Source organism: Glossina fuscipes, unplaced genomic scaffold, assembly GCF_014805625.2.
Source record: "Glossina fuscipes isolate IAEA_lab_2018 unplaced genomic scaffold, Yale_Gfus_2 86, whole genome shotgun sequence".
NCBI lineage: Eukaryota > Metazoa > Arthropoda > Insecta > Diptera > Glossinidae > Glossina > Glossina fuscipes.
Genome location: NW_023998440.1, coordinates 16,776 through 28,895, shown reverse-complemented (window position 1 = coordinate 28,895; position 12,120 = coordinate 16,776). Strand labels below are relative to the sequence as shown.

The window sequence follows — 12,120 nt, the reverse complement described above, 5'->3', positions numbered from 1 at the left end:
AGCATTTTCAGTTAAAGTTGATTTTGTTGAATAACACACCATACTCGAATAGATGGATTTAGTATTATTTGACTATAAAGTTATTTCATTTGTCAGTCCAAACTCACCATTGACCAAGGCATGCATGGGTGTTGTGAGCGGGTCCTCGATAATTTTAGGTCACTTCCAAATTCTTTTGCAAATTTGTAGAAAATATCTTCGCTTTCGCTAACGGGAGAATGTTTAACACAAATACTACACAGTTGCGCAGACAGAGAGATTGACAGACGAGCAGACGAGCAACGAACGGGTGCATCCCAGAATTGAAACTGGCCAAGGATTAATGTATTTTATGGGGTTCTTGAAGCTTGTTTCGGTCCGTTATAAAGGTATTCAAAACAAAAAATTTCGTTACATTTCAAAAAAGGGTGGGTGTGGCCGATTTTTTCCATTTATTTAAAGGTACTGCAGTATCGCCCATAGCAGTATGTAGGACCGCACCTGAAGTCCTCCTAATACGTTCAGGTATTAATAAGATTGGTCGCCACTCATCATGTTTTACATTAAATTTCAATTTTAGTTAATTTCTCAAATTTAAAATTTCTGTGGTATGAATAAAACCTATACCAGTTTGTTCTCATAGATATCGCTGATTATATTCGTATATTCGCTGTAATTCAGCCCGGATAGCACCTTGACATCTCGCTGGCTATCAAGTACCTCGCCTAAAATTGTTAGTACATAAACAGCGTCTGGTGGTTTTAATATCGTTTGAGAAACTTCTTTGTCTAAGTATTTAGTTCCCCAGCAACATATTTAAAACTTTTATACGTCCGTTGTTTTAGTTAGAATATCCAAATTTATGTTAAAAGATTGTAATGCTTTCAGCAAGCCTAAAGGTTGTTCTTCACCCTTAAATAGCAAAAAATTAGCTGCTCTCGGTTTGGATATGAACAAATTCAACGTGAAGGTCATCCTTTAGGAGCTAGCGGAGACCGTATAATTGGCCACTTGGTACATGAAATGCAGTAAATTTCCCATAAAATCTTTAAACAACAAAGATGAGAACAGATAGAATATTTCGTTAATGTTATAATTTAAACAAGCTGAAGACTTGATTTCATTTAGGATGATCAATTTGATTCGCCTGCCGGAACATTTCCTTTCATATTCATATTCATTTTCCTTTTTTTTTGCGTTTCTATTTTTAGACGTAAACAAATGAAATATTCAATCGGCTCTGTTTGCATTGGTCAAGGTATTGCACTATTGGTAGCTTGCTAACTACCTCTCTGTTCTCCCCAAGCCTTGGGTTCTGCTTACAAAGTAATTTCAACTTTGACCACTTGTCGTATAACGGCAAACTTTATATTGCAACAATAAAATTATTACTTTATGATATCTGAAAATTGACTTTTCGTCAAGAAAAGCAGTATTTGGGCGTGTTTTTTGGTGCAAGAATAAGCGGTACTGAAAATGATTCACTATTCAGATGGACGAACGCTATTGAATATGATTTGGATCGGATCACGACCTCGCTATATATGCCTTTAAGTTCTTTTTAGTAAGAGGGTTTGTCGACTACCTGTCCATTGGGAGATTAAAGAATTTTATTCTCACCCATCCTCGAAGTCTGAATGACGCAGCTGCAAGTTTCGTTAGATACACAATTTGCAATATGAGAAGTGTAAGAGAATGAAAGCTGATTAGACATAAAGATCGCCACCCATGAGAGGAGTTGGAGATACAACAAATCTAACTATGTTATTATTCTTAGTATAAAAAGAAGAAAGATTTAAGAAAAGTTTCAGACAGACAGGCCACGGAGATGACCTTAGAATGAAGGTATTTTTCAAGCTGTTTTAATGTGTTACGGATGATAGTGCAACTAAGTTGAGCTATTGCCATTATTGATTGAGAGAGAATAGAAGTACGAAAGCGAAGGGGATCGTTGGTTAAGAATACTCAGGTGAAGGTCGCGAGATAAGCGTGTGGCGGAGTTAATAGTAGGATTTGGTTTAGAGGACGCCTTGACATTACGTACTTTTTGAATACGGTCAAAGATATCAGATAAGTGAGAGGAAGTGTTAGGATCAGATAAGTGAGAGGAAGTGTTAGGATCAGTGATCATTTCGTGATCGGAAGGAATACTGTCTGTGATAGGAGTCCCAATATCGGGATTTGCAGATTTTATATTGCAAGGGGGGATGATGACTTCAGGAGTTATCATCTTTTTGGTTGAAGCTGAGACAGTAGAGTCAATGTTTGGTTATTTGATTGTTGGTTGAGAAGCCAGCCGGGGCACTTAGTGAAGCTCTCCAGAGGAGTTAAAAAATTTGGACTATTTGGGTGTGCGTAAGTACTCTGAAAAAGAGAAAAGATTTTTAGTTTGAGACTTTCCGTTACGTCTTTTTTCGATTTGACAATTTTATTGTATGTTGCAGAAGTTTTGGAATTAGAAAAGTGTTCAGCCAATTATGCAATTTTTAGCATTTTGTAGAGCAATCATGGCTTATCCCACAGAAAGGACAGAGTGGCTTTTGACGTGAGCGCACCTTATCAGTGTGTCCGAAACGCCCTTGCGGCATTGCAATGTCGCCTCGACATATGATTTAACTGTCAGACAGACACAAGTCTGGCAACTCTGTCGCGCGGTATAGTCGTATATACTTTGTTTCGGCAATTAATATTTTAATTTTTTGTTGAATTTCGTGGCTATTCTGCCTTATAGTGTGTGAATTTATAATGTGCTTTGAGAAGAAAGTGAGTGAATTCAAAGTAAGAGAAATATTTTTCCTTTACGCTTTGATTCATTTGATTTTTGCAAACAAAAATTTTGAGCTCTGATATAAATCTCTCTTTTTTATTTTTTTTTGTTTTCTCTCTTTTTCTCTGTTATTTTTTTGCTGTTTGGAGTTTGTGTTGCTATTGATCTCTCGTTACAGTGTCAACCTAACAAAGAAGTTTTGCACAACTTGGTTGATAAATTTTTATGTTCAGTATTTTTTTAGTGATTTGTGTGTCTGCTCTTCATAATCCACAACTGTGTTTTTGACAGGACATGGAGTGTTTATATACACCTTGTCGGGCGAAGGCTTAAGATGGTCATGTCCTGACTGTAGGCAGCGGGACATTGACTTTTATAAACTTTTCACGGAGACCCGTTATGGTTTCTCGGAATTGAGTAGAAATCTCGGCTCCTTGTGGGAAAAGTTTGAGCTCATTAAGTCTAGATTTGATGAGTGTCGCTTTATTCGACACTCATCCTCTACTCGTAGCGTAGCGTGTGGGACGTCACCTCTGGCTGTCTGCAAATCTATCTCGTCGGTACAAGTTACCGCCCCCTCTAAATCTAAAATGAACAGTAATGTTTCCGATATTGCTGAGCCGGTTGGTAGCAAAACAGTTACAAACAAACCGGCAAGTCCATCGGTTTTAAGCTACGCTGAAGTGGCAAGGGTATCTCCGCCCAGAGCCGCCACTCACTCTAATCAAGCGCCATCGCCTAAAAGTAATGAAGAGAAAAATAAATCATCCCCTCCTCCTGGCTGTTCGCGTATGAATGCTGGTCACCAGACTGGGCAAGTCTCACAAGCTGCCGGTACAAGGGCGATAACCCCATCTATATTTTCCCCAACTCGAAACTCTCCTACTGTGAACCCCCCTCCTGTTCCTAATAATGACATTTGCTTGACGGCAGTTCCTCCCAGAAAAGCAATATTTGTGTCAAGACTGGCACCTGAAACATCGGTGGATAACATAAAAGGTTATCTGGCGACGAAAGTCCCATCAGTCAACTTAAATCGTGCTAGCATCTTCAAAATGGCTCTTTCTCAAGCTAGGGCAATCTCCTCTTTTAAAATATTAGTTCCGACTGAAAACAGTGATATGTTGTTAAACAAATCACTGTGGCCAGTAGGATCCTTAATTAAGGAATTTATCCCTCGAGCTCGTCCCCGTAATACCAAGGCAATGGTCTTGTCGCCTTCAAAAAACTAATTGTTTCTTCAGGCCCACTACCTCTCATTTATCAAAATGTTAGGGGCCTAAATTCGAAAATTCGTTCCACTTTTCTAAATTCAGTGGGCACGGAATTTTTCTGTTTGGCCTTTACTGAAACTTGGCTAAAACCCGATCTACATTCGTCGGAACTTTTTCATAATTCTTTCCAAGTGTTTAGAAATGATCGAGTAAATCGCATTGGTGGTGGTGTATTAATTGCCATATCTGCGTCAGTCCCGTCCAATTTAATTGAATTTCCCACTTCTCCTGACGTTGAATTTATCGCTATTCGTGCGAATATGCCTGATAAACATCTATTTATAACCTGCTCCTATATTCCCCCAAATTCCGATATCTCCATTTACAGGAAACACGCTTCCCTCATTTGTGGAGTGGCCAAGCGGTCTAGACCCACCGATTTGGTCGTTGCATTGGGTGACTTCAATTTGCCTCAAGTCACTTGGTGTAGCACTGATAATTCTGGCTGTTTGGTTCCTACTTCAACGTCTGATATGGCTGTTGCGTTCTTTAGTGAATTGTTTGATCATAATTTGGGTCAATATAATCGTACCCCTAATTGTAATGGTAGAGTGCTTGATCTCTGCTTTGCCAATTTTCCCGAGATTTACGTAAATCGTTGTCCACCTTTTAGTTTACCTGAGGATCCTTATCATCCATCAATATGCATTTCCTTTCATCATATTGATGATGGTTTGTTGAAATGCCTTAATGTGCCAAATCAAACTTTTTTAAATAATTATTATGATATTCATAAAATCAATATTTTATTACTAAAACATCGTCTTTCACATCTGACGCTTGATTTCTCAAATTGTAGTATTGAAAGCTTATTGTCATCGTTTTACGATATATTAAATCTAGCTATTGCTGCATCTGTTCCGATCAAGCAGTGTCGACCTCGAAGCAGGTGTCCCCCGTGGTTTAATAAGACAATTAAATATCAGAAGAATAGAAAAAACTCGCTATTCAAAAAATATTCGAAAAGTGGCTCTGCGCTAGAATATATCGCTTACTCGGTGGCGAGGCATAGATTTAACTCCCTCAACCATCATTATTACTGCGGATACCTTCAGTTCGTTAAATCCTCTCTGTTTGCTAATCCTAAATTCTTCTTGAAATTTGTTAACTCTAAAAGAAAAATATCCACATATTCCTCTCATGTTTCTTTTAATGGCTCTGATTCCTCGGATGATTTTGAAATTTCAAATCTATTTGCTGAGTATTTCCGACGAAACTTTCCATTGCTAATTTCGATTTATCAGCAAACTACCCTTATCCTATCACTAACTCGGTTTCAATACCTAACTTGGTTATTTCGGAAGATGACGTTTTTAAAGGGTTGAGCTCTCTAAAATACAGTTGTTCGCCTGGACCTGACGGAATTCCATCATGTGTGCTTAAATCTTGCGCTGTCGAGTTATGTGGTGTGATCTCAAAGATTTTTAACATGTCCTTGTATTCAGGTGTTTTCCCTTCATGTTGGAAGAGTAGTTTCCTTATTCCTATCTACAAGAGTGGAAGTAGACAATTTGTTGAGAACTACAGAGGCATAGCCAAGTTGAGTGTCTTGCCCAAGTTGTTCGAGCGTATTGTGACTCAGCATTTGGCCTTTGCCATTAATTCGTATATTTCTCCGCACCAGCACGATAGATAGGACTGAGAATAATTTTTATGAACTCCTCGATTGAAATGGTTATTTTTTTAGTAGTTTTTCAAAAGCTTTTTTCCATAATTTTTTGCAGAATTTTTATATCCATCGCCAAGCGATAAGGTTTATATTTATTTTATCAAAACTTTTGCAACGCCCCAAAACGATATAAGCAAGTCCGTCGGTCCGGTTTTTCCGTTTGTCCGCCCATTGTAAACATTCTCCTGGCCACGAAAACGAATCTGCCGACTTCAAGTGTGGCAGAAACATTAGAGGTTCTTGCACGCAGGTTAGCATTAAAAATGGACCAAATCAGTCGAAAAATACGCCTACAGTACTATATAAAGTGAGAACACCTCTATTTTTTGAAAGGAGTAAAAAATTGCTCGATACTTATAAACTAAAGAAGATAATTCTGAACATATATTCTATGTGCGGTGCAACAGAATATGTATATGGAATAGAAAATATTGACCACGCCTTATAGTGTGTTAACATTTCATTTTTTAAGCATGTACGCCTGCCCGATTGTGTGGTATCTATGGTAAACATTCTTTCATTGGAGAAAATGAAGATATCACCTACCAATTTGCGACAGAATTTCAAAGGATGTGCCTGCAAGGCCCACATACCTACGTAACAAAAACGTTCACTTTGAAAATAGAAAAAATCGGCCACGTCCACCCAACACTGCATAATATGAAAATTTAGTTCTGTTTACTTTGTAAGTCTTCTTTTTTCTAGAATAGAAATGATGGGTATAAACGATCTGATTACGACCAATTACAGTTTTTTTACTTGTTCTTTTTTCGGTATAATTACTACGATACTCTGAATTCTATATATGAGTGAGAAATTAAGTAGAAACGCGTTCAACGTCTTTGCTTAATTAAAGCAAGAAAGGGAAGAAATACAAAATGTGCGCAGATGTTACGCAACAAAAACAAATCCAGGTTGCAAGTGAACCGCTAAACCATTGCAAAAATGCATAAGCTTGGCAACCTACACGTTAACAACACAATATCATTTTAAATAAAAAATGAGATATTAAGAATGAAATGTTAGTTTAGGTACGACATAGATAAGTCGCGCATATGAAGCAAAGTTGCTTTAATAGACTTTAAAGAGTCTGATATTGAGAATAAGTGATAGACATCATTTAGGTTTCTGCAAACAACTTTGAACGGGTTAAATAGTTCATAATTGTATCTACATTGACTAAGCTTAATCATGATAAAGCGCCTAGAGAAGCAGTTAGGCACACTTAAGCTTATCTCACCAAGTAATGCGGGCGAGTCAATAGTACCATTTATTACTTTGATTAAGAAGGAAACCCCAAGAATAAATCTACGTTTCTCAAGTGATGCTAAGGATAACAGAACCTATCTATTTTCATTAGAAGGAAGAAAGACAAGCGGACCCAACCCAAATTCCTAGGAGCAAACAAAAACTATTGCTTCTGAACGGAGTCAATTGAATCTACATAACACCAGAGGCATACTTAGCTATTGCTCTAACTAAGCATATGTATAGCCTTTTTGTAATATAAGGATTGCTCAGATATTTAGATTACCTGTTAATGAAACCAAGCGCGTCTCTAGCTTTGCTTAAAGAGAACTCAATTTGCAAATTAAAACGCAATTGTTGGTTGAATAGAATAGAATCGATGAAAGAACCAATCTTTTCCAATGTATGTGAATCGATGAAATACTATTGAATGAAATTATTTAAGTCGATGTGAAGCTGGTATGATTGCGATTTCAAGGAGAAGGAAGAAAACAGTCTAACATCGTCAGCGTAGATTACGATCTGGTTGGACTTAATTATCCAGGGGCGACCATTTATACATAAATTAAATAAAAGGGATCCTAATAGCTGTCTTGAGAGACACCAGACGTCACGGGAAATTCGATCGAGGTGAGGAAGTTAACCAGAACCTGAAAGGATTTGTTATGCAGGTAAGAGCTTATTCATATTCCTAAATGAAAAGGGAAGACAGAGGCATAGAGTTTAAAGGTCAGTAAGTTATGGGTAACTAAGCCAAGCGCTTTGCTAAAATCATTGGTGAAATATAAGATTTGATAGCAGAAGCTAAACGCTGAGTAACAATTCGCTCCAACAATTTAGGTAAGATACTCATCTTGGCGATGCCTCTATAGTTCTTAAAGTGATGTCTATTTTCACATTTGTGAATTGGAATAAGGTCAACAGAGCATGATTTAAGTATACATGGTCGAATTTTATCAGGTCCAGGCGCACAACTACATTTTGGAGACATCGAACCATGTAAAACGTCGTTTTGTGAAATGACCAAGTTAAGAATCGGAACCGAGTTAGTTATCAGATACGGACCGTTAACAATTAAATCGGAATCAGCAGTCGAAAAATGTCATCGAAAGTATTCAGCAAAGAGATATGAGATTTCAATATCACCAGACGACTCGGATTCATTGAAAGATACATATGAGGGATATATAAAGATGTTTCTTTCGAAATTAACAAATTTTAAAAAAAAATTTAGGATTAACAAGCAGTAGGAATTTTACCAACTGAAGGTATCTACAATAACATTAGTGGTTGATAATCAAATTTATGCCTTGCAGCAGAAGGGACGAAATAGTCATAAGGAGAATCATTTTTCGTAAATTTTTTGAAAAGCTTGTTTGTCCTAGTATTGTAACATTTAATTCTCTTGTTAAACTAAGGCGGGCTCGTGCTTCGAAGACGAGGTTGCTTGATCGGAACGGATGCAGAAATGCTTGGCTTTAATACATTATAGAACGAAGATAGTAGTGTTTCAATACTCTCAGCTGAAATATCGAGCATAATGGATTTCAATATTCCCACCCGAAAAATCGAGCATAACGTGTGAAGGATACGATTTGAACAGTAAGTTATTGGTTTCATGAAAATCATGTTTATTAGAGGAAGTTAGATTTGGCACGTTAGAGTAGTTCAACGGATCATCATTGCTGTAAAAAAAAGAAATAAAAATTGATGGATGATAGGAACCCTCAGGTAAACTAAAAGTGGACAGCGATTTACAACTATCTCCGGCAATTTGACAAAGCGAAAATCTAGTAGGCAATTTCCATGTTTTCGGTCGCAACTAACACCTTAAAGACGAGACAGTTCTATCTTGAGGTGGAGCCAATTTAAAAATGCTAGCGTGCTTCAAATTGAGGGATGGGTCCTTTGCAGCAAGGTAACTTTTTAAATAGTGCCGCAAAGGAGATGCCATCCGTTTTCAGAGTGACTACACTTGCTTGTGCAGCTCGTACGACTTGCCCAGCATGCTGAACACCGAGCACGCACAAACAGTTAGGGGGACAGGCGGATATGTTATCATTTAAAGATAGCCTGAATGGCGCTACTGGGAGGAGATACTCTTGCCATTCCAGCGTGCTTAAAACGAGGAGGGCTTCCCGGCTTATTTGTAATTTTTTTATTAGCAGCCTATTCAACGTTAGTGGAAACGATTCTTTGTAGTCAAGAATGAAGCACTCGCATGAGTCGACGAATCAGTTTTAGGCGAACACGGAGGTGAAGTACCGCACTCTACCCTACGAGTTGGTCTTTTACAGGCTGTGGAAGAAGATGAGTGCTCTAGATACCGACGCTCATTAAATGCTGTCTTGATTTTTTCAAACTTTCCAAAAAAAGTCGCGAGACTTTTTTTTAATTAAGAAACCCCATTCCTTGTCTCCGCGAAAAACTTTTTCATAGCACACTTTTCATTCACTTTGAATTGAGCTTAGTCTACGCTACGCGGGGAAATGCTTTTAAATAAACAAAAAACACTTTTTATTAATTAGTTAATGTGTTAGAAATCAGCAAACAAAAGAGTAGAGTGCAGCGTCCGACCAGGCACTTAGTTAAGCCTTCCTTGGCGAAAAAATTTCAAACACCTGGTTAAAATATCTTTTCAGTTAAAAAAAAAAAAATATTTATTTTTTTTCATTATGGCTCAGAACAGTAAAGTTGAGTTTTTTAAGCTCCTGCTTCAATCATTATGATAACTTAAGGCAGCGACAGTAAGGCAGTAAATTTTGATAATTAACTTCACTGTAAGTGCAGCTGCTGTAACTGCCTTAAAATTCTAAACTCTCTGCCGATGTTAATTTTTCCGATTAATTAAAATTCGATAAATGAAAAATAAAGAATTGATTTATCAAGTTATTGTAAAAATTATTTATAAATAAATGCAAATTAGAATTATTTTATAGATATTGAGACGGACAGCTGAACATTAATCACGTTTGGAGCTCACAATTACATGGCGTACGACAATATTAGATTTTGTTCGAGAGCCTTTAATCGAAACTTTGCTTTTGCTCTTTGTGAAAAGTGTTGTTAACGATTCGTTTGAAATGGACACACAATCTTCAGATGATGATTTATCAAAGGTCGGACCATGTATCGTTGCCTTTTCTGTCCAAAATGTTACATTTTTGGGTGTTTCTGTATAGAATAAATCACGTTTTCCACTTATTATCGAACGCGACTTTTTTATACATATGTCTACTTTATCTCGTTTCTTCAGAGCTCTCGCATTCGAGAGGACGGCTTACGAACTAACTTAAAAAATTTTCCTTTTATTTTGGGAGACGATTCGTAATTCTCATTATCGTTATATATATTAAACGATCGAACAGGGCTTTCTTGGTTTCTGCTCACCTTTCAGTCCATAGTTTGCCTTTGTTGAGGATTCATTGCATCGCGATTCGTTTTTAGGCTTTTGTTCATCATCATAATCTTTCTTTATTGCAGATTCATTGCTTTGCGATTTGTTTTCAGGCTTTTGTTGATCGCAAGCAGATGATCCATTTTTCGTGGAGAGGTTTGTACCTTCCTATACGAGATTTAGTTTGGCAATTTCTTCTGATATTTTGGGAGATATTTCAAAATTTCTCACAATCGGATAGACCTGCGTTGGAGCTACCGCTTGGTGGCTGATTGGTTTTGAGTCCAGAGTAAAAACTTTTAGTTAATTCGTTGCATTCCGATCCCTCTTAAAGTTTTTGTCCAATTTTTTTGATATCGCTACATTGATCCTTTCCCATTAAATCTTCTTTCCTGCCTTCTGCTTTTGCGGTCTCGCTTCCCCTTGCTCCATCTTGCTCTGTATGGGTTATATGAAAATCCATAGCTTGCATTGGTTCAAATTTTGAAGTATTTTTTTTTATTATATAAAGCTTTGAAAAGCATTCCAAATACTTGCCGAGCCATATCTTGAAGGGCGTTACGTAATTGTTCCTCCAAACTGGCCCTTTGTCTAGCTTTCTAGCAGATTCTCTAATGAACGTAATGGATGCATGTATTTTGCAAATATAGCATATATCAGTTTGGCAAAGTTCTTTGTATTTAGAAAACCAGTGAGACGCAGACAACTGTCAAGGAATAACTTAAAATGTTCGTTTAATTTCCAAAAATATGGCATTCGAATTGACTGCTGCGAGGAAGAAGATTAAGTAAACCTACCGTGCGGCTGTATATTCGGTCATAAAAAAATATCTTGCCTTCCAGCCCAACTTCTTAACTACCAAAGATGTTTCTACTTTATGGTAGATCTTTAAAAAAAAAATAAAAAAAGGCAAAGCGCAGAAAACTTCGTTTGGTTTCAGAAACGGCAGTTAGCATGCTAAAATTTCCTATCTAGAAGAAATGGAAGCCGCTATTGTTGCCTTGCTCGTTCATTTATAACAAAAATTGAGCATGCCAAGAAGTATTTTCACGTTTTAAACGACGTATCTTATATTCACTTTCGCTGTAGATCTTTTTCATTTCCAGATAACTTTTCTTTTGAGCGTTTAGCAGCTTTTTCATGGCTTGGCGCTGATCGTCAACTTCAGCAAACAAGGATTTTTGCCTTTGCGATCTAGAGAAGCCGAATTTAAATAAACTCCATAAATATATAGTTTACCATCGCATTCCGGCATACTTGTCATCATCGCTAGATTGCCATTGGCTTCTATTAGTTGTTCTTGGGTGCTTTCCAGCATTGATACTTTTTCTTCTAAATCTGTCTGTTTCTATTTTAAATTTTCTTCTAAACAATTGACTTGATCTCGTAATATTTCAATTTTCTTCTCATATTAACCTATTGTCAACGTGTAACGCACAAAACTTTCTTGAAATTCCTTCATTTTTCGCAACAATTCAATATTTTCATCCTCATTGGATAGTTTACTCTCCTGAGGTGATACACTAACACGAAGGTCAGTTTTGTTTTTGACAGCCCAGAATTAAAAATGAAACAATTTGTGATATGATTATCACCACGCCCACATTTTTAATGAAAATCGATGCCACATACACGATTTTTGAGATGGTGTGTGAAATATTGGCACAATTTTCAAAACACGTTTAGATTATTTGGCAATTTTTTAATCACTATAAGTCAAAGTAGATGAGGAATGAAGAGAGATGAGAGATGAAGAAGAATGTTGAATCCAATTGTATGAGTCTAC

The 12,120-nt window shown here is 37.0% G+C and overlaps 1 pseudogene; it reads right to left on the bottom strand.

Annotated features, from left to right (window-relative positions):
• Positions 1–10,662: 10,662 nt before the first annotated feature.
• On the bottom strand, positions 10,663–11,940 carry LOC119638223 (annotated as a pseudogene).
• Between the last annotated feature and the right edge of the window lie 180 nt (positions 11,941–12,120).